Source organism: Cherax quadricarinatus, chromosome 68, assembly GCF_038502225.1.
Source record: "Cherax quadricarinatus isolate ZL_2023a chromosome 68, ASM3850222v1, whole genome shotgun sequence".
NCBI classification, from domain to species: domain Eukaryota; kingdom Metazoa; phylum Arthropoda; class Malacostraca; order Decapoda; family Parastacidae; genus Cherax; species Cherax quadricarinatus.
In genome coordinates, this window is record NC_091359.1 from 13,054,612 (window position 1) to 13,076,798 (window position 22,187).

Sequence of the window (22,187 nt, forward strand, 5' to 3'; positions counted from 1 at the left end):
TACCAAAAAAAAAAAAAAAAAATGTTGACCTTAATGAGCTGTGTCCCATACAACTGAGCCTTTCAATTGTTCATTTTCAGGCAGAAATGTGGTATGACATAAGTCTACATAATTAGCTCAGCACTCGCTAACTTGTGGAATATCTTGAAGCTAAGATATCTGCAAATAACATTTGAAAGAACACCACACGAAGATGTGAAGAAACTACAGGACGATCTTAATTAAGTAGCGCCATCAATGTGTACCAGAGTCAGTGAAGATGAATGTTCTTGTAGGAGAGACATAAATCAAACATGCTTGATAAATCAGAGCTCACGTGGATACGTTATGAACTGGAAGAGAGCAAAAATTATCGTAAAGGTGGATCAACTTCCTGAACATAGATATTTATAATTTATTATTGTTACATCGAAAACCATATTAAAAGCATTGAGTTTCAATGTGTCTGAAGTTCCAGCTTTTACTCTTAAAACACCAAGACTCGGCTATCTAAGAACTTAGGTCACTAGCAAGCCCCGCCCGATACTCACATAACCTCGACTGCTACCACTATTTTCACTTCCACGTTCCTCTATGCAAGTCCTTTCTCATCTCTCTGAATTAGATTCTGTTCTGTTCGCGGAGAAGATTCTGAGCCAAGCTGTTGTGCTGTGATGATTTCTTGCTGTCGTTGAGCACCAGCACATGCCCCGTATATATACTTTACAATGCCTTGCTGATGGGTCTAGTCCCGACTATTTTCCTTTCTCTGTCATTCTTGTCCTCTCCCCCATCTGTTTTTCAACTACAACCACTTCCTCCTCACCCCTAGTGGGTCCTTACATGTGAGTCCTGTTGTGTTCTGTTCTGAATCAGATGAATAAACCTCCAGGTGGGCTGAACGTCTCTCAGATAAAGATTCACAGGTATTGAACACCCGTCTTCTTTACCAGCTTCTCGATATTAAATACTGACAATCCACAATCGTTAAATATAGATAAATAGCCACACAACTGCTGTCAGCTCATGCTGACAGCAGTTGTATGCATTAACCCACAATGCATTATGACATATTATGCTACACTGCATTACATCACAATACTCTGCACCATACCACACAAATTGTGTTACACTACTATAAATTACACAATAATACACCAATTGCATTGTACTATAATACACTACACTGCATAACATCACTATAAAATACACTGCATAGCACCACTATGCACTACACTGCATAATACGACTATACAATGCTCTACACAGCATAACACTACTATACACTACATAACACCACTATTCACTACAATACACTATAATGCATAACACCACAATACACTACATTACACTGCATTACACTATACACTACACTGACTCACATCACAATTCACTACACTACTCGACACCTCTATGCACTACACTACAGGGTAAAACACCAATGTACACTAAACTTCCTTACACCACAATACACTATGCTACACTACAGTGCATTACACCATAATATACTACACTGCATAACACAACTTTACACTACACTACACTGCATTACACCACTATAGCTACACTACACTGCATTACACCACTATAGCTACACTACACTGCATTACACCACTATAGCTACACTACACTGCATTACACCACTATAGCTACACTACACTGCATTATAGCTACACTACACTGCATTACACCACTATAGCTACACTACACTGCATTACACCACTATAGCTACACTACACTGCATTACACCACTATAGCTACACTACACTGCATTACACCACTATAGCTACACTACACTGCATTACACCACTATAGCTACACTACACTGCATTACACCACTATAGCTACACTACACTGCATTACACCACTATAGCTACACTACACTGCATTACACCACTATAGCTACACTACACTGCATTACACCACTATAGCTACACTACACTGCATTACACCACTATAGCTACACTACACTGCATTACACCACTATAGCTACACTACACTGCATTACACCACTATAGCTACACTACACTGCATTACACCACTATAGCTACACTACACTGCATTACACCACTATAGCTACACTACACTGCATTACACCACTATAGCTACACTACACTGCATTACACCACTATAGCTACACTACACTGCATTACACCACTATAGCTACACTACACTGCATTACACCACTATAGCTACACTACACTGCATTACACCACTATAGCTACACTACACTGCATTACACCACTATAGCTACACTACACTGCATTACATCACAATACACTACACCATACCACACTAATTGTATTACATTACTATACCTTACACAAAAACACACTAATTGCATTATACTACAATACTTTACACTGCCTAACACCACTATAAACACACTGCATAATAAAACTATACACTACACTTCACTACACTACACTACACAGCATAACAGCACTATATACAACGTTACACTGCATTACACTATACTGCATAAGACCACTATACACTACAGTACACTTCATAAAGCCAGAATACACTGTATAACTACACTTCACTTACACTTCACTTCACTATTCACAACGCTTCATTACACCACAATACACTGTAAAACACCACCATACACTATACTGCATTTCATTACACTATACAATACACTACATTGCATAACACCACTATACACTACATTGTACTGCAATACACTATACACTACACTTCATAACACCACTATGCACTACACAATAATATATCACTATACACAATACTGCCTTACACCACAGTACACTACACTACACTGTATTTCGTCACAATACATTACATTAAACTGCAACACGCCACTATACACTACACTGCATTACATCACTATGCCCCACCATACTTCATTACACCACTATTCCCTACACCATACTGCATTAGTCCACTATACACTACACCATACTGTATTACATCACTATACACTACACCATACTGTATTAGACCACTACACGCTACAACATACTGCATTACAGCACTATACACTATACCATACTGCATTGCACCAATGCACACTATACAGTGTTATAATTCACTACATAACACCAACATACACTACAACAATTGCATTAAACGTCAATACACTATGTCATATTACACTTCACTACATCACTAAACACTACACCATACCACTCTAACTCAATTACACACCTATATATTAAACAATAATTCATTAATTGATTTGTACCACAATACACTATACGTATATTGCACTAAACTACACTATATCATATAGCATATTATACACTAGATTATATCATTATTTTGCATTAGGCACCAAAATACATACCATTCTAACCTATAGTATACACGGTTCTTACAGTCATACTGAATTCCAAGGTCACTAATATAACACAAGCTATTACGAGAGAGCACTTCGTAGGAGGAGTATCAGTATTATCGTTAGGGTGGCCGGGAAAGAAATTTTGATATTCTCGGCAGAAGAGGATAAAACCATCTTCTGTTTCAGCTCTTCCCTTCGAGTAGTTACTGATCAATGCCACCATGGATACTCGAAGAAGCTGAAGTGATGGATCCTTAGAGAAGGGAAATGCAGGGGCCTGTTTGTCAGTCCCGAAGTCCTCATCATTATGCTTACAGATTCAATTTTATGGTTGGCATCTGTTGGTGGAGTCCTGAGGACGCCCTCATAATGCTTTATATTATGATTTTTTTTTTTTGGTCCTCTCGGCCAGGTCCAGAAGGTCCTGCCGCAACCTTCTTATAAACTGGCGTTGAGGTAGGTGGTGGGGTCCGCTCGGCGGGGTCCTTTCGCCCCAACATTCTTATAAAGGTAGGTGGTGGGGTCCGCTCGGCAAGGTCCTGAAGACCCTACCCCAACCTTCTTACCCAAACTTCTTTGGCGTTCAGGTAGGTGGTGGGGTCCGCTCGGCGGGGTCCTGAAGACCCTGCCCCAACATTCTTATAAACTGGCGTTGAGGTAGGAGGTGGGGTCCGCTCGGCGGGGTCCTGAAGACCCTGCCCCAACCTTCTTATAAACTGGCGTTGAGGTAGGTGGTGGGGTCCCCTCGGCGGGGTCCTGAAAGCCCTGACCCAAACTTCTTATAAACTGGCGTTGAGGAAGGTGGTGGGGTCCGCTCGGCGGGGTCCTGAAGACCCTGCCCCAACCTTCTTATAAACTGGCGTTGAGGTAGGTGGTGGGGTCCGCTCGGCGGGGTCCTGAAGACCCTGCTCCAACCTTCTTATAAACTGGCGTTGTGGTAGGTGGTGGGGTCCGCTAGGCGGGGTCCTGAAAGCCCTGCCCCAACCTTCATATAAACTGGCGTTGAAGTAGGTGGTGGGGTCCGCTCGGCGGGGTGCTGAAGGTCCTGCCCCAACCTTCTTATAAACTGGCGTTGAGGTAGGTGGTGGGGTCCGCTCGGCGGGGTCCTGAAGACCCTGCCCCAACCTTCTTATAAACTGGCGTTGAGGTAGGTGGTGGGGTCCGCTCGGCGGGGTCCTGAAGGCCCTACCCCAACCTTCTTATAAATTGGCGTTGAAGTAGGTGGTGGGGTCCGCTCGGCGGGGTCCTGAAGACCTTACCCCAACCTTCTTACAAACTTTAGTTGAGGTAGGTGGTGGGGTCCGCTCGGCGGGGTCCTAAAGACCCTACCCCAACCTTTTCATAAACTTTCGTTGAGGTAGGTGGTGGGGTCAGCTCGGCGGGGTCCTGAAGACCCTACCATAACCTTCATTCTTTAAAACTTTCGTTGAGGTAGGTGGTGGGGTCCGCTCGGCGGGGTCCTGAAGATCCTGCCACAACCTTCTTTCTTTAAAACTTTAGTTGCGGTAGGTGGTGGGGTCCACTCGGCGGGGTCCTGAAGGCCCTTCCCCAACCTTCTCATAAAGTGGCGTTGTGGTAGGTGGTGGGGTCAGCTCGGCGGGGTCGTGAAGGTCCTGCCCCAACCTTCTAATAAACTTGCGTTCAGGTAGGTGGTGGGGTCCGCTCGGCGGGGTCCTGAAGACCCTACCCCAACTTTCTTTCTTTAAAACATTAGTTGAGGTAGGCGGTGGGGTCCGCTCGGCGGGGTCCTGAAGGCCCTTCCCCAATCTTCTTATAAACTGGCGTTGATGTAGGTGGTGGGGTCCGCTGGGCGGGGTGCTGAAGGCCCTGCCCCACCCTTCTTATAAACTGGCGTTGTGGTAGGTTGTGGGGTCCGCTCGCCGGGGTCCTGAAGATCCTGCCCCAACCTTCTTATAAACTTGCTCTGTGGTAGGTGGTGGGGTCCGCTCGGCGGGGTCATGAAGGCCCTGCCCCAACCGTCTTATAAAGTGGCGTTCAGGTGGGTGGTGGGGTCCGCTCGGCGGGGTCATGAAGGCCCTGCCCCAACCTTCTTATAAAGTGGCGTTCAGGTAGGTGGTGGGGTCCGCTCGGCGGGGTCCTGAAGGCCCTGCCCCAACCTTCTTATAAAGTGGCGTTCAGGTAGGTGGTGGGGTCCGCTCGGTGGGGTCCTGAAGGCCCTGCCCCAACCTTCTTATAAAGTAGCGTTCAGGTATGTGGTGGGGTCCGCTCGGCGGGGTCATGAAGGCCCTGCCCCAACCTTCTTATAAAGTGGCGATGAGGTAGGTGGTGGGATCCGCTCGGCGGGGTCCTGAAGACCCTGCCCCAACCTTCTTATAAACTGGCGTTGAGGTAGGTGGTGGGGTCCCCTCGGCGTGGTCCTGAAGGACCTGCCCCAACCTTATTATAAACTAGCGTTCAGGTAGGTGGTGGGGTCCACTCGGCGGGGTCCTGAGGACCCTACCCCAACCTTCTTTCTTTAAAACTTTAGTTGAGGTAGGCGGTGGGGTCCGCTCGGCGGGGTCCTGAAGGCCCTGCCCCAAGCTTCGGATACAGTGGCGTTCCGGTAGGTGGTGGGGTCCGCTCGGCGGGGTCCTGAAGGCCCTGCCCCAACCTTCTTATAAACTGACGTTGTGGTAGGTTGTAGGGTCTGCTCGGCGGGGTCCTGAAGATCCTGCCCCAACCTTCTTATAAACTTGCGCTGAGGTAGGTGGTAGGGTCCGCTCGGCGGGGTCATGAAGGCCCTGCCCCAACCTTCTTATAAAGTGGCGTTCAGGTAGGTGGTGGGGTCCGCTCGGCGGGGTCCTGAAGGCCCTGCCCCAACCTTCTTATAAAGTGGCGTTCAGGTAGGTGGTGGGGTCCGCTCGGCGGGGTCCTGAAGGCCCTGCCCCAACCTTCTTATAAAGTGGCGTTGAGGTAGGTGGTGGGGTCCGCTCGGCGGGGTCCTGAAGGCCCTGCCCCAACCTTCTTATAAACTGGCGTTGAGGTAGGTGGTGGGGTCCGCTCGGCGGGGTCCTGAAGGCCCTGCACAAACCTTCTTATAAACTGGCGTTGAGGTAGGTGGTGGGGTCCGCTCAGCGGGGTCCTGAAGACCCTGCCCCAACCTTCTTATAAACTTGCGTTCAGGTAGGTGGTGGGGTCCGCTCGGCGGGGTCCTGAAGACCCTACCCCAACCTTCTTTCTTTTAAACTTTAGTTGAGGTAGGTGGTGGGGTCCGCTCGGCGGGGTCCTGAAGGCCCTTCCCAAATCTTCTTATAAACTGGCGTTGATGTAGGTGGTGGGGACCGCTCGCCGGGGTCATGAAGGCCCTGCCCCATCCTTCTTATAAAGTGCCGTTGAGGTAGGTGGTGGGATCCGCTCGGCGGGATCCTGAAGATCCTGCCCCAACCTTCTTATAAACCTTGCGTTGAGGTAGGTGGTGGGGTCCGCTCGGCGGAGTCCTGAAGGCCCTTCCCCAACCTTCTCATAAAGTGGCGTTCAGGTGGGTGGTGGGGTCCGCTCGGCGGGGTCCTGAAGGCCCTGCCCCAACCTTCTTATAAAGAGGCGTTCAGGTAGGTGGTGGGGTCCGCTCGGCGGGGTCCTGAAGACCCTTCCCCAGCCTTCTTATAAACTGGCGTTGAGGTAGGTGGTGGGGTCCGCTCGGCGGGGTCCTGAAGACCCTGCTCCAACCTTCTTATAAACTGGCGTTGTGGTAGGTGGTGGGGTCCGCTAGGCGGGGTCCTGAAAGTCCTGCCCCAACCTTCATATAAACTGGCGTTGAGGTAGGTGGTGGGGTCCGCTCGGCGGGGTCCTGAAGACCCTGCCCCAACCTTCTTATAAACTGGCGTTGAGGTAGGTGGTGGGGTCCGCTCGGCGGGGTCCTGAAGGCCCTGCCCCAACCTTCATATAAACTGGCGTTGAGGTAGGTGGTGGGGTCCGCTCGGCGGGGTGCTGAAGGTCCTGCCCCAACCTTCTTATAAACTGGCGTTGAGGTAGGTGGTGGGGCCCGCTCGGCGGGGTCCTGAAGGTCCTGCCCCAACCTTCTTTCTTTAAAACTTCCGTTGAGGAAGGTGGTGGGGTCCGCTCGGCGGGGTCCTGAAGACCCTGCCCCAACCTTCTTATAAACTGGCGTTGAGGTAGGTGGTGGGGCCCGCTCGGCGGGGTCCTGAAGACCCTGCCCCAATCTTATTATAAACTTTAGGTAGGTGGTGGGGTCCGCTCGGCGGGGTCCTGAAAGCCCTGCCCCAACCTTCATATAGTTGAGGTAGGTGGTGGGGTCCGCTCGGCGGAGTCCTGAAGACCCTACCATAACCTTCATTCTTTAAAACTTTCGTTGAGGTAGGTGGTGGGGTCCGCTCGGCGGGGTGCTGAAGACCCTGCCACAACCTTCTTTCTTTAAAACTTTAGTTGCGGTAGGTGGTGGGGTCCACTCGGCGGGGTCCTGAAGGCCCTTCCCCAACCTTCTCATAAAGTGGCTTTGTGGTAGGTGGTGGGGACAGCTCGGCGGGGTCGTGAAGGTCCTGCCCCAACCTTCTTATAAATTTGCGTTCAGGTAGGTGGTGGGATCCGCTCGGCGGGGTCCTGAAGACCCTACCCCATCCTTCTTTCTTTAAAACTTTAGTTGAGGTAGGCGGTGGGGTCCGCTCGGCGGGGTCCTGAAGGCCCTTCCCCAATCTTCTTATAAACTGGCGTTGATGTAGGTGGTGGGGTCCGCTGGGCGGGGTGCTGAAGGCCCTGCCCCAACCTTCTTATAAACTGGCGTTGTGGTAGGTTGTGGGGTCCGCTCGCCGGGGTCCTGAAGATCCTGCCCCAACCTTCTTATAAACTTGCGCTGTGGTAGGTGGTGGGGTCCGCTCGGCGGGGTCATGAAGGCCCTGCCCCAAGCGTCTTATAAAGTGGCGTTCAGGTGGGTGGTGGGGTCCGCTCGGCGGGGTCATGAAGGACCTGCCCCAACCTTCTCATAAAGTGACGTTCAGGTAGGTGGTGGGGTCCGCTCGGCGGGGTCCTGAAGGCATTGCCCCAATCTTCTTATAAAGTGGCGTTCAGGTAGTTGGTGGGGTCCGCTCGGTGGGGTCCTGAAGGCCCTGCCCCAACCTTCTTATAAAGTAGAGTTCAGGTATGTGGTGGGGTCCGCTCGGCGGGGTCATGAGGGCCCTGCCCCAACCTTCTGATAAAGTAGAGTTGAGGTAGGTGGTGGGGTCCGCTCGGCGGGGTCCTGAAGGCCCTGCCACAACCTTCTTATAAACTTTAGTTGTAGGTGGTGGGGTCCGCTTGGCGATGTCCTGTAGGTCCTGCCCCAACCTTCTTATAAACTTGCGTTCAGGTAGGTGGTGGGGTCCGCTCGGCGGGGTCCTGAAGACCCTACCCCAACCTTCTTATAAACTGGCGTTGTGGTAAGTGGTGGGGTCAGCTCGGCGGGGTCGTGAAGGTCCTGCCCCAACCTTCTAATAAACTTGCGTTCAGGTGGGTGGTGGGGTCCGCTCGGCGGGGTCCTGAAGGCCCTGCCCAAACCTTCTTATAAAGTGGCGTTCAGGTAGGTGGTGGGGTCCGCTCGGCGGGGTCATGAAGGCCCTGCCCCATCCTTCTTATAAAGTGCCGTTGAGGTAGGTGGTGGGGTCCGCTCGGCGGGATCCTGAAGGCCCTGCCCCAACCTTCTTATAAACTGGCGTTGTTGTAGGTGGAGGGGTCCGCTCGGCGATGTCCTGTAGGTCCTGCCCCAACCTTCTTATACAATTTCGTTGAGGTAGGTGGTGGGGTCCGCTCGGCGGGGTCCTGAAGACCCTGCCCCAACCTTCTTATAAACTGGCGTTGAGGGGGGTGGTGGGGTCCGCTCGGCGGGGTCCTGAAGACCCTGCCCCAACCTTCTTATAAACTGGCGTTGAGGAAGGTGGTGGGGTCCGCTCGGCGGGGTCCTGAAGACCCTGCCCCAACCTTCTTATAAACTGGCGTTGAGGTAGGTGGTGGGGCCCGCTCGGCAGGGTCCTGAAGACCCTGTCCCAACCTACTTTCATTAAAACTTAGTTGAGGTAGGTGGTGGGGTCCGCTCGGCGGAGTCCTGAAGACCCTGCCATAACCTTCATTCTTTAAAACTTTCGTTGAGGTAGGTGGTGGGGTCCGCTCGGCGGGGTCCTGAAGATCCTGCCACAACCTTCTTTCTTTAAAACTTTAGTTGCGGTAGGTGGTGGGGTCCACTCGGCGGGGTCCTGAAGGCCCTTCCCCAACCTTCTCATAAAGTGGCGTTGTGGTAGGTGGTGGGGTCAGCTCGGCGGGGTCGTGAAGGTCCTGCTCCAACCTTCTTATAAACTTGCGTTCAGGTAGGTGATGGGGTCCGCTCGGCGGGGTCCTGAAGACCCTACCCCAACCTTCTTTCTTTAAAACTTTAGTTGAGGTAGGCGGTGGGGTCCGCTCGGCGGGGTCCTGAAGGCCCTTCCCCAATCTTCTTATAAACTGGCGTTGATGTAGGTGGTGGGGTCCGCTGGGCGGGGTGCTGAAGGCCCTGCCCCAACCTTCTTATAAACTGGCGTTGTGGTAGGTTGTGGGGTCCGCTCGCCGGGGTCCTGAAGATCCTGAACCAACCTTCTTAAAAACTTGCGCTGTGGTAGGTGGTGGGGTCCGCTCGGCGGGGTCATGAAGGCCCTGCCCCAACCGTCTTATAAAGTGGCGTTCAGGTGGGTGGTGGGGTCCGCTCGGCGGGGTCATGAAGGCCCTGCCCCAACCTTCTTATAAAGTGGCGTTCAGGTAGGTGGTGGGGTCCGCTCGGCGGGGTCCTGAAGGCCCTGCCCCAACCTTCTTATAAAGTGGCGTTCAGGTAGGTGGTGGGGTCCGCTCGGCGAGGTCGTGAAGGTCCTGCTCCAACCTTCTTATAAACTTGCGTTCAGGTAGGTGGTGGGGTCCGCTCGGCGGGATCCTGAAGGCCCTGCCCCAACCTTCTTATAAACTTGCGTTCAGGTAGGTGGAGGGGTCCGCTCGACGATGTCCTGTAGGTCCTGCCCCAACCTTCTTATACAATTTCGTTGAGGTAGGTGGTGGGGTCCGCTCGGCGGGGTCCTGAAGACCCTGCCCCAACCTTCTTATAAACTGGCGTTGAGGGAGGTGGTGGGGCCCGCTCGGCGGGGTCCTGAAGGTCCTGCCCCAACCTTCTTTCTTTAAAACTTGCGTTGAGGCAGGTGGTGGGGTCCGCTCGGAGGGGTCCTGAAGACCCTGCCCCCAACCTTCTTATAAACTGGCGTTGAGGAAGGGGTGGGGTCCGCTCGGCGGGGTCCTGAAGACCCAGCCCCAACCTTCTTTCTTTAAAACTTGCGTTGAGGAAGGTGGTGGGGTCCGCTCGGAGGGGTCCTGAAGACCATGCCCCAACCTTCTTATAAACTGGCGTTGAGGAAGGTGGTGGGGTCCGCTCGGCGGGGTCCTGAAGACCCTGCCCCAACCTTCTTATAAACCTTGCGTTGAGGTAGGTGGTGGGGTCCGCTCGGCGGAGTCCTGAAGACCCTGCCATAACCTTCATTCTTTAAAACTTTCGTTGAGGTAGGTGGTGGGGTCCGCTCGGCGGGGTCCTGAAGATCCTGCCACAACCTTCTTTCCTTAAAACTTTAGTTGAGGTAACTCGGCGGGGTCCTTAGTTGCGGTAGGTGGTGGGGTCCACTCGGCGGGGTCCTGAAGGAGTGGCTTTGTGGTAGGTGGTGGGGTCCGCTCGGCGGGGTCGTGAAGGTCCTGCCCCAACCTTCTTATAAACTTGCGTTCAGGTAGGTGTTGGGATCCGCTCGGCGGGGTCCTGAAGACCCTACCCCAACCTTCTTTCTTTAAAACTTTAGTTGAGTTAAGCGGTGGGGTCCGCTCGGCGGGGTCCTGAAGGCCCTTCCCCAATCTTCTTATAAACTGGCGTTGATGTAGGTGGTGGGGTCAGCTGGGCGGGGTGCTGAAGGCCCTGCCCCAACCTTCTTATAAACTGGCGTTGTGGTAGGTTGTGGGGTCCGCTCCCGGGGTCCTGAAGATCCTGCCCCAACCTTCTTATAAACTTGCGCTGTGGTAGGTGGTGGGGACCGCTCGGCGGGGTCATGAAGGCCCTGCCCCAACCTTCTTATAGAGTGGCGTTCAGGTAGGTGGTGGGGTCCGCTCGGCGGGGTCCTGAAGGCCCTGCCCCAACCTTCTTATAAAGTGGCGTTCAGGTAGGTGGTGGGGTCCGCTCGGTGGGGTCCTGAAGGCCCTGCCCCAACCTTCTTATAAAGTAGCGTTCAGGTATGTGGTGGGGTCCGCTCGGTGGGGTCATGAAGGAACTGCCCCAACCTTCTTATAAATTGGCGATGCGGTAGGTGGTGGGGTCCGCTCGGCGGGATCCTGAAGGCCCTACCACAACCTTCTTATAAACTGGCGTTGTTGTAGGTGGAGGGGTCCGCTCGGCGATGTCCTGTAGGTCCTGCCCCAACCTTCTTATAAACTTGCGTTCAGGTAGGTGGTGGGGTCCGCTCGGCGGGGTCCTGAAGACCCTACCACAACCTTCTTTCTTTAAAACTTTAGTTGAGGTAGGCGCTGGGGTCTGCTAGGCGGGGTCCTGAAGGCCCTTCCCAAATCGTCTTATAAACTGGCGTTCAGGTAGGTGGTGGGGTCCGCTCGGCGGGGTCCTGAAGGCCCTGCCTCAACCTTCTTATAAAATGGCGTTCAGGTAGGTGGTGGGGTCCGCTCGGCGGGGTCCTGAAGACCCTGCCCCAACCTTCTTATAAACTGGCGTTGAGGTAGGTGGTGGGGTCCCCTCGGCGGGGTCCTGAAAGCCCTGCCCCAACCTTCATACAAACTGGCGTTGAGGTAGGTGGTGGGGTCCGCTCGGCGGGGTCCTGAAGACCCTGCTCCAACCTTCTTATAAACTGGCGTTGTGGTAGGTGGTGGGGTCCGCTAGGCGGGGTCCTGAAAGCCCTGCCCCAACCTTCATATAAACTGGCGTTGAGGTAGGTGGTGGGGTCCGCTCGGCGGGGTGCTGAAGGTCCTGCCCCAACCTTCTTATAAACTGGCGTTGAGGTAGGTGGTGGGGCCCGCTCGGCGGGGTCCTGAAGGTCCTGCCCCAACCTTCTTTCTTTAAAACTGGCGTTGAGGTAGGTTGTGGGGAGCGCTCGGCGGGGTTCTGAAGACCCTACCCCAGCCTTCTCATAAACTTTCTTTTAGGTAGGTGGAGGGGCCCGCTCGGCGGGGTCCTGAAGTTCCTGCCCAAACCTTCATATAAAACTTACGTTGAGGTAGGTGGTGGGGTCCGCTCGGCGTGGTCCTGAAGGCCCTACCCCAATAACCTTCATTCTTTAAAACTTTCGTTGAGGTAGGTGGTGGGGTCAGCTCGGCGGGGTCGTGAAGGTCCTGCCACAACCTTCTTCTTTAAAACTTGCGTTGCGGTAGGTGGTGGGGTCCGCTCGGCGGGGTCCTGAAGACCCTGCTCCAACCTTCTTATAAACTGGCGTTGTGGTAGGTGGTGGGGTCCGCTAGGCGGGGTCCTGAAGACCCTGCCCCAACCTTCTTATAAACCTTGCGTTGAGGTAGGTGGTGGGGTCCGCTCGGCGGGGTCATGAAGGCCCTGCCCCAACCTTCTTATAAAGTGGCGATGAGGTAGGTGGTGGGGTCCGCTCGGCGGGGTCCTGAAGGCCCTGCCCCAACCTTCTTATAAAGTTGCGTTGAGGTGGGTGGTGGGGTCCGCTCGGCGGGGTCCTGAAGGCCCTGCCCCAACCTTCTTATAAACTGGCGTTCAGGTAGGTGGAGGGGTCCGCTCGTCGGGGTCCTGAAGGTCCTGCCCCATCCTTCTTATAAAGTGCCGTTGAGGTAGGTGGCGGGGTCCGCTCGGCGGGGTCCTGAAGACCCTGCCCCAACCTTCTTATAAACTGGCGTTGAGGGGGGTGGTGGGGTCCGCTCGGCGGGGTCCTGAAGACCCTGGCCCAACCTTCTTATAAACTGGCGTTGAGGAAGGTGGTGGGGTCCGCTCGGCGGGATCCTGAAGACCCTGCCCAAACCTTCTTATAAACTGGCGTTGAGGTAGGTGGTGGGGTCCGCTCGGCGGGGTCTTGAAGATCCTGCCACAACCTTCTTTCTTTAAAACTTTAGTTGAGGTAGGTGGTGGGGTCCGCTCGGCGGAGTCCTGAAGACCCTGCCATAACCTTCATTCTTTAAAACTTTCGTTGAGGTAGGTGGTGGGGTCCGCTCGGCGGGGTCCTGAAGGCCCTTCCCCAACCTTCTTTCTTTAAAACTTTAGTTGCGGTAGGTGGTGGGGCCCGCTCGGCAGGGTCCTGAAGGCCCTTCCCCAACCTTCTCATAAAGTGGCGTTGTGGTGGGTGGTGGGGTAAGCTCGGCGGGGTCGTGAAGGTCCTGCCCCAATCTTCTTATAAACTGGCGTTGATGTAGGTGGTGGGGTCCGCTGGGCGGGGTGCTGAAGGCCCTGCCCCAACCTTCTTTCTTTAAAACTTTAGTTGAGGTAGGCGGTGGGGTCCGCTCGGCGGGGTCCTGAAGGCCCTTCCCCAATCTTCTTATAAACTGGCGTTGATGTAGGTGGTGGGGTCCGCTGGGCGGGGTGCTGAAGGCCCTGCCCCAACCTTCTTATAAACTGGCGTTGTGGTAGGTTGTGGGGTCCGCTCGCCGGGGTCCTGAAGATCCTGCCCCAACCTTCTTATAAACTTGCGCTGTGGTAGGTGGTGGGGTCCGCTCGGCGGGGTCATGAAGGCCCTGCCCCAACCGTCTTATAAAGTGGCGTTCAGGTGGGTGGTGGGGTCCGCTCGGCGGGGTCATGAAGGCCCTGCCCCAACCTTCTTATAAAGTGGCGTTCAGGTAGGTGGTGGGGTCCGCTCGGCGGGGTCCTGAAGGCCCTGCCCCAACCTTCTTATAAAGTGGCGTTCAGGTAGGTGGTGGGGTCCGCTCGGTGGGGTCCTGAAGGCCCTGCCCCAACCTTCTTATAAAGTAGCGTTCAGGTATGTGGTTGGGTCCGCTCGGCGGGATCCTGAAGGCCCTACCAAAACCTTCTTTTAAACTGGCGTTGTTGTAGGTGGTGGGGTCCGCTCGGCGATGTCCTGCAGGTCCTGCCCCAACCTTCTTATAAACTGTCGTTGTGGTAGGTTGTGGGGTCCGCTCGGCGGGGTCCTGAAGGCCCTGCCCCAACCTTCTTATAAAGTGGCGTTGAGGTAGGTGGTGGGGTCCACTCGGCGGGGTCCTGAAGACCCTGCCCCAACCTTCTCTATAAAACTTACGTTGAGGTAGGTGGTGCGGTCCGCTCGGTGGGGTCCTGAAGGCCCTGCCCCAACCTTCTTATAAACTTGCCTTGAGGTAGGTGGAGGGGTCCGCTCGCGGGGTCCTGAAGGCCCTGCTCCAACCTTCTTATAAACTGGCGTTTAGGTAAGTGGTGTGGCTCGCTTGGAGGGGTCCTGAAGGCCCTGCCCCAACCTTCTTATAAAATGGCGTTGAGGTAGGTTGTGGGGCCTGCTCGGCGGGGTCCTGAAGGCCCTGCCCCAACCCTTATAAAGTGGCGTTCAGGTAGGTGGTGGGGTCCGCTCGGCGGGGTCCTTCTTATACACTGCCGTTGAGGTAGGTGGTGGGGTCCGCTCTGCGTGGTCCTGAAGGCTCTGCCCACACCTTATAAATTGGCGTTGAGGTAGGTGGTGGGGTCCGCTCGGCGGGGTCCTGAAGGCCCTGCCCCAACCTTCTTACAAACTGGCGTTGATGTAGGTGGTGAGGCATGCTCGACAGCGTCCTGAAGGACCTGCCCCAACCTTCTTATAAACTTTCGTTGAGGTAGGTGGTGGGGTCCGCTCAGCGAGGTCCTGAAGGCCCTTCCCCAACCTTCTTATACACTGGCGTTGAGGTAGGTGGTGGGGTCCGCTCGGCGGGGTCCTGAAGGCCCTGCCCCAACCTTCTTATAAACTGGCGTTGAGGTAGGTGGTGGGGTCCGCTCGGCGGGGTCCTGAGGCCCCTGCCCCAACCTTCTTATAAACTTGCCTTGAGGTAGGTGGAGGAGTCCGCTCGGCGGGGCCCTGAAGACCCTGCCAAAACATTCTTATACACTGGCGTTGAGGTAGGTGGTGGGGTCCGCTCGGCGGGGTCCTGAAGGCCCAACCCCAACCTTCTAATACACTGGCGTTGAGGTAGGTGGTGGGGTCCGCTCGGCGGGGTCCTGAAGACCCTGGCCCAACCTTCTTATAAACTGGCGTTGAGGAAGGTGGTGGGGTCCGCTCGGCGGGATCCTGAAGACCCTGCCCAAACCTTCTTATAAACTGGCGTTGAGGTAGGTGGTGGGGCCCGCTCGGCAGGGTCCTGAAGGCCCTTCCCCAACCTTCTCATAAAGTGGCGTTCAGGTGGGTGGTGGGGCCCGCTCGGCGGGGTCATGAAGATCCTGAACCAACCTTCTTAAAAACTTGCGCTGTGGTAGGTGGTGGGGTCCGCTCGGCGGGGTCCTGAAGGCCCTGCCACAACCTTCTTAAAAACTTGCGCTGTGGTAGGTGGTGGGGTCCGCTGGGGGGCCCCCCCCCCTTTTTTTAAAAATTTTTTTCCCCCGGGTTTAAGGTTTCCCCCCCCAAACCCCCCCCCTTTTTTAAAGGGGGAGGTTTAAAAATAAAATTTTTTTCCCCCCAATTTGGGGGGGGGGGGGAAATCCCCCCCCTTCCAAAATTTTGTGGGTGGGGGGGGGGGGGGTCCCCGGCTCTCCTTTCCCCCCTTTTAAAAGGGTTTGGGGGGTGGGGGCCCCCCGGGGGGGGGGAAAGGGTTTCCCCCCCCCTTTTGGGCTTAATTTCCCTTTGGGGTTAGGGCCCCTTTTTTAAAGCGGGGTTTTTTTAGGGGGGGGGGGGGGGCCCCCCCTTTTTAAAGGGGGGGGTGGGGTCCGGGGGGCCGGGGGCCCCAACCCCCAAAACCCCGGGGGGGTGTGGGGGTCGGGGGTTACCCGAACCTTTTTTAAAAAATTCTTGGGGGTTTGGGGGGGGGGGATCTGGGGGAAACCCCCCCCCAAATTTCTTATTTTTGGGCGGGGTGCTGAAGGCCCTGCCCCAACCTTCTTATAAACTGGCGTTGTGGTAGGTGCGGCGGGGTCATGAAGGCCCTGCCCCAACCGTCCCGGGGTCCTGAAGATCCTGCCCCAACCTTCTTATAAATTTGCGCTGTGGTAGGTGGTGGGGACCGCTCGGCGGTGGCATGAAGGCCCTGCCCCAACTTATAAAGTGGCGTTCAGGTGGGTGGTGGGGTCCGCTCGGCGGGGTCCTGAAGGCCCTGCCCCAACCTTCTTATAAAGTGTCGTTCAGGTATTTGGTGGGGTCCGTTCGGTGGGGTCCTGAAGGCCCTGCCCCAACCTTCTTATAAAGTAGCGTTCAGGTATGTGGTGGGGTCCGCTCGGCGGGGTCATGAAGGCCCTGCCCCAACCTTCTTATAAAGTGGCGATGAGGTAGGTGGTGGGGTCCGCTCGGCGGGATCCTGAAGGCCCTGCCACAACCTTCTTATAAACTGGCGTTGTTGTAGGAGGTGGGGTCCGCTCGGCGATGTCCTGTAGGTCCTGCCCCAACCTTCTTATAAACTTGCGTTCAGGTAGGTGGTGGGGTCCGCTTGGCGGGGTCCTGAAGACCCTACCCCAACCTTCTTTCTTTAAAACTTTAGTTGAGGTAGGCGGTGGGGTCCGCTCGGCGGGGTCCTGAAGGCCCTTTCCAAATCTTCTTATAAACTGCCGTTGATGTAGGTGGTGGGGTCCGCTGGGCGGGGTGCTGAAGGCCCTGCCCCAACCTTCTTATAAACTGGCGTTGTGGTAGGTGGTGGGTTCCGCTCGGAGGGGTCCTGAAGACCCTGCCCCAACCTTCTTATAAACTGGCGTTGAGGAAGGTGGTAGGGTCCGCTCGGCGGGGTCCTGAAGGCCCTGCCCAAACCTTCTTATAAAGTGGCGTTCAGGTAGGTGGTGGGGTCCGCTCGGCGGGGTCCTGAAGGCCCTGCCCCAACCTTCTTATAAAGTGGCGTTCAGGTAGGTGGTGGGGTCCGCTCGGCGGGGTCCTGAAGACCCTACCACAACCTTCTTTCTTTAAAACTTTAGTTGAGGTAGGCGCTGGGGTCCGCTCGGCGGGTCCTGAAGGCCCTTCCCAAATCTTCTTATAAACTGGCGTTGATGTAGGTGGTGGGGTCCGCTGGGCGGGGTGCTGAAGGCCCTGCCCCAACCTTCTTATAAACTGGCGTTGTGGTAGGTTATGGGGTCCGCTCGGCGGGGTCCTGAAGATCCTGCTGCAACCTTCTTATAAACTTGCGCTGAGGTAGGTGGTAGGGTCCGCTCGGCGGGATCATGAAGGCCCTGCCCCAACCTTCTTATTAAGTGGCGTTCAGGTGGGTGGTGGGGTCCGCTCGGCGGGGTCCTGAAGGCCCTGCCCAAACCTTCTTAAAAAGTGGCGTTCAGGTAGGTGGTGGGGTCCGCTCGGCGGGGTCCTGAAGGCCCTGCCCCAACCTTCTTATAAAGTGGCGTTCAGGTAGGTGGTGGGGTCCGCTCGGCGGGATCCTGAAGGCCCTGCCCCAACCTTATTATAAACTGGCGTTGTTGTAGGTGGAGGGGTCCGCTCGGCGATGTCCTGTAGGTCCTGCCCCAACCTTCTTTTACAATTTCGTTGAGTTAGGTGGTGGGGTCCGCTCGGCGGGGTCCTGAAGACCCTGCCCCAACCTTCTTATAAACTGGCGTTGAGGGAGGTGGTGGGGCCCGCTCGGCGGGATCCTGAAGGTCCTGCCCCAGCCTTCTTTCTTTAAAACTTGCGTTGAGGAAGGTGGTGGGGTCCGCTCGGAGGGGTCCTGAAGACCCTGCCCCAACCTTCTTATAAACTGGCGTTGAGGAAGGTGGTGGGGTCCGCTCGGCGGGGTCCTGAAGACCCTGCCCCAACCTTCTTATAAACTGGCGTTATGGTAGGTGGTGGGGCCCGCTCGGCGGGGTCCTGAAGACCCTGCCCCAACCTACTTTCATTAAAACTTAGTTGAGGTAGGTGGTGGGGTCCGCTCGGCGGAGTCCTGAAGACCCTGCCATAACCTTCATTCTTTAAAACTTTCGTTGAGGTAGGTGGTTGGGGTCCGCTCGGCGGGGTCCTGAAGATCCTGCCACAACCTTCTTTCTTTAAAACTTTAGTTGCGGTAGGTGGTGGGGTCCACTCGGCGGGGTCCTGAAGGCCCTTCCCCAACCTTCTCATAAAGTGGCGTTGTGGTAGGTGGTGGGGTCAGCTCGGCGGGGTCGTGAATGTCCTGCCCCAACCTTCCTATAAACTTGCGTTCAGGTAGGTGGTGGGGTCCGCTCGGCGGGGTCCTGAAGACCCTACCCCAACCTTCTTTCTTTAAAACTTTAGTTGAGGTAGGCGGTGGGGTCCGCTCGGCGGGGTCCTGAAGGCCCTTCCCCAATCTTCTTATAAACTGGCGTTGATGTAGGTGGTGGGATCCGCTGGGCGGGGTGCTGAAGGCCCTGCCCCAACCTTCTTATAAACTGGCGTTGTGGTAGGTTGTGGGGTCCGCTCGCCGGGGTCCTGAAGATCCTGCCCCAACCTTCTTATAAACTTGCGCTGTGGTAGGTCGTGGGGTCCGCTCGGCGGGGTCATGAAGGCCCTGCCCCAACCGTCTTATAAAGTGGCGTTCAGGTGGGTGGTGGGGTCCGCTCGGCGGGGTCATATAGGCCCTGCCCCAACCTTCTTATAAAGTGACGTTCAGGTAGGTGGTGGGGTCCGCTCGGCGGGGTCCTGAAGGCCCTGCCCCAACCTTCTTATAAAGTGGCGTTCAGGTTGGTGGTGGGGTCCGCTCGGTGGGGTCCTGAAGGCCCTGCCCCAACCTTCTTATAAAGTAGCGTTCAGGTATGTGGTGGGGTCCGCTCGGCGGGGTCATGAAGGCCCTGCCCCAACCTTCTTATAAAGTGGCGATGAGGTAGGTGGTGGGGTCCGCTCGGCGATGTCCTGTAGGTCCTGCCCCAACCTTCTTATAAACTTGCGTTCAGGTTGGTGGTGGGGTCCGCTCGGTGGGGTCCTGAAGACTCTGCCCCAACCTTCTTATGAACTGGCGTTGAGGGAGGTGGTGGGGCCCGCTCGGCGCGGTCCTGAAGGTCCTGCCCCAACCTTCTTTCTTTAAAACTTGCGTTGAGGAAGGTGGTGGGGTCCGCTCGGAGGGGTCCTGAAGACCCTGCCCCAACCTTCTTATAAACTGGCGTTGAGGAAGGTGGTGGGGTCCGCTCGGCGGGGTCCTGAAGACCCTGCCCCAACCTTCTTATAAACTGGCGCTGAGGTAGGTGGTGGGGCCCGCTCGGCGGGGTCCTGAAGACCCTGCCCCAACCTACTTTCATTAAAACTTAGTTGAGGTAGGTGGTGGGGTCCGCTCGGCGGAGTCCTGAAGACACTGCCATAACCTTCATTCTTTAAAACTTTCGTTGAGGTAGGTGGTTGGGGTCCGCTCGGCGGGGTCCTGAAGATCCTGCCACAACCTTCTTTCTTTAAAACTTTAGTTGCGGTAGGTGGTGGGGTCCTCTCGGCGGGGTCCTGAAGGCCCTTCTCCAATCTTCTTATAAACTAGCATTGATGTAGGTGGCGGGGTCCGCTCGGCGGGGTCCAGAAGGCCCTGCCCCAACCTTCTTTCTTTAAAACTTTAGTTGAGGTAGGCGATGGGGTCCGCTCGGCTGGGTCCTGAAGACCCTGCTCCAACCTTCTTATAAACTTGCGTTGAGGTAGGTGGTGGGGTCCGCTCGGCGGGGTCCTGAAGGCCCTGCCCCAACCTTCTTTTAAAGTGGCGTTCAGGTAGGTGGTGGGGTCCGCTCGGCGGGGTCATGAAGGCCCTGCCCCAACCTTCTTATAAAGTGGCGTTCAGGTGGGTGGTGGGGTCTGCTCGGCGGGGTCCTGAAGGCCCTGCTCAAACCTTCCTATAAAGTGGCGTTCAGGTAGGTGGTGGGGTCCGCTCGGCGGGGTCCTGAGGACGGTGCCCCAACCTTCTTTCTTTAAAACTTTCGTTGAGGTATGTGGTATGGTCCGCTCGGCGTGGTCCTGAAGACCTTGCCCCAACCTTCTTTCTTTAAAACTTGCGTTGAGGTAGGTGGTGGGGTACGCTCGGCGTCGTCCTGAAGACCCTACCCCAACCTTCTTTCTTTTAAACCTGCGTTGAGGTATGTGGTGGCGTCCGATCGGCGGTGTCCTCAAGACCCTGCTTGAATCTTCTTTCTTTAAAACTTTCGTTGAGGTAGGTGGTGGGGTCTGCTCGGCGGGGTCCTGAAGGCCCTGCCCCAACCTTCTTTCTTTAAAACTTTCGTTGGTTAGGCCTCATTTAGACTATGCTGCTCAGTTCGGGTCACCATATTACAGAATGGATATAAATGCTCTGGAAAACGTACAGAGGAGGATGACAAAGTTGATCCCATGTATAAGAAATCTTCCCTATGAGGATAGACTGAGGGCCCTGAATCTGCACTCTCTAGAAAGGCTTAGAATTAAGGGGGGATATGATTGAGGCGTATAAATGGAAAACAGGAATAAATAACGGGGATGTAAATACCTTCCCAAGAAGTTGCAGTGTCTGACAGGATTGTAGATGAATGGTTCAGAGAACCGACTCGTTGATAAATTAGACACATGTGCAACTCTTGCTGAAAATATCCAGCCAAGACAGGATTCGCAGCAATTGCTTCAAGTTGGAAAAGTTCAGATTCAGGAAGGATATAGGAAAGCACTGGTTTGGTAATAGAGTTGTGGATGAGTGGATGAAACTCCAGAGTACCGTCATAGACGCTAGGATGTTGTGTAGTTTTAAAAATATGTTGGATAAATACATCAGTGGGTGTGGGTGGGTGTGAGTTGGACCTGACTAGCTTTGGCTACGACGTCTGGTGCCGTTCTCCTTCCTTAAGTGGAAGTGACCTGACTAGGTGGTCATTGTTCTAGGCTAGGGGGTGGCATGGACCTGCTTCGCATAGGTCTTATGTTCTTATGTTCTTTCTTTAAAACTTTCGTTTAGGTAGGTGGTGGGGTCCGCTCGGCGGGGTCCTGAAGGCCCTGCCCCAACCTTCTTATAAACTGGCGTTGGGGTAGGTGGTGGGGTCCGCTCGGTGAAGTGCAAAAGGATCTGCCCCAACCTTTTTATATACTGGCGTTGGGGTAGGTGGTTTGACCCACTCGGCGGGGTCCTTGAGGCCACGCCCCCAACCGTCTTATAAACTTGCGTTAAGTGGTGGGGTCCGCTCAGCGGGGTCCTGAAGGCCCTGGCCCCACCCTTCTTATAAACTGGCTAGTAATCCTTCCTTCTGTATACCTTAATAAAGTTAAAAAGATAAACTTTTGTTTTTCTTTTTGGCCCACTCTACCTCGGTGGGATATCGCCAGTTTGTGAAAGATTATTTATATATATATATATATATATATATATATATATATATATATATATATATATATATATATATATATATATATATATATATATATATATATATATATATATATATATAGGATTGGGTCCACCTCTGGTGTAAATTGTGGGACCCATAGCCTCCGAGAAGTGGATAAAAAGGCTTCAAGGAAGAATATTTGGATTTCTTCCTGAAGCCGTTTGAATACTCCACTTCCCCTACCACCCCATCTTTTGATATATATTTTTTTTTACTAATAGGAATATTTTATTACTTAATATGGTACAGTAGATTTAAGAGATACATTGTTGATATAAAGGTGGTATATACGGTACATGTTGTTACGTGTGTATCACCGATTATAAGGCAAAAATCTCATCCAGCTCCTCAGAGCTGGGGCATGTGCCCAAAATACAGCAGGCATTACCCCTTTGAACAGCCACACTGAGCCGCTGGAACAGGAAACTAGCTGCCCTGGGATCCCTAGTTACCCTGATGAGTCTTTTTCCCAGCTCCTTAAGGAATTTAGATGCACTCTTTCCCCATGAGCCAAGGGTCTCTGAGCCTATTACCTGGAGTTTACCTGGAGAGAGTTCCGGGGGTCAACGCCCCCGC

General features: G+C 54.3%; 1 long non-coding RNA gene across 1 annotated transcript; it reads left to right on the forward strand.

Moving 5' to 3' along the window:
* Positions 1–3,416: 3,416 nt before the first annotated feature.
* Positions 3,417–3,929, forward strand: LOC138854741 (uncharacterized). Its single transcript, XR_011393919.1, has 2 exons — positions 3,417–3,739; positions 3,871–3,929. It is a non-coding gene; the product is annotated as an uncharacterized lncRNA (long non-coding RNA).
* The last annotated feature ends 18,258 nt before the right edge of the window (positions 3,930–22,187 follow it).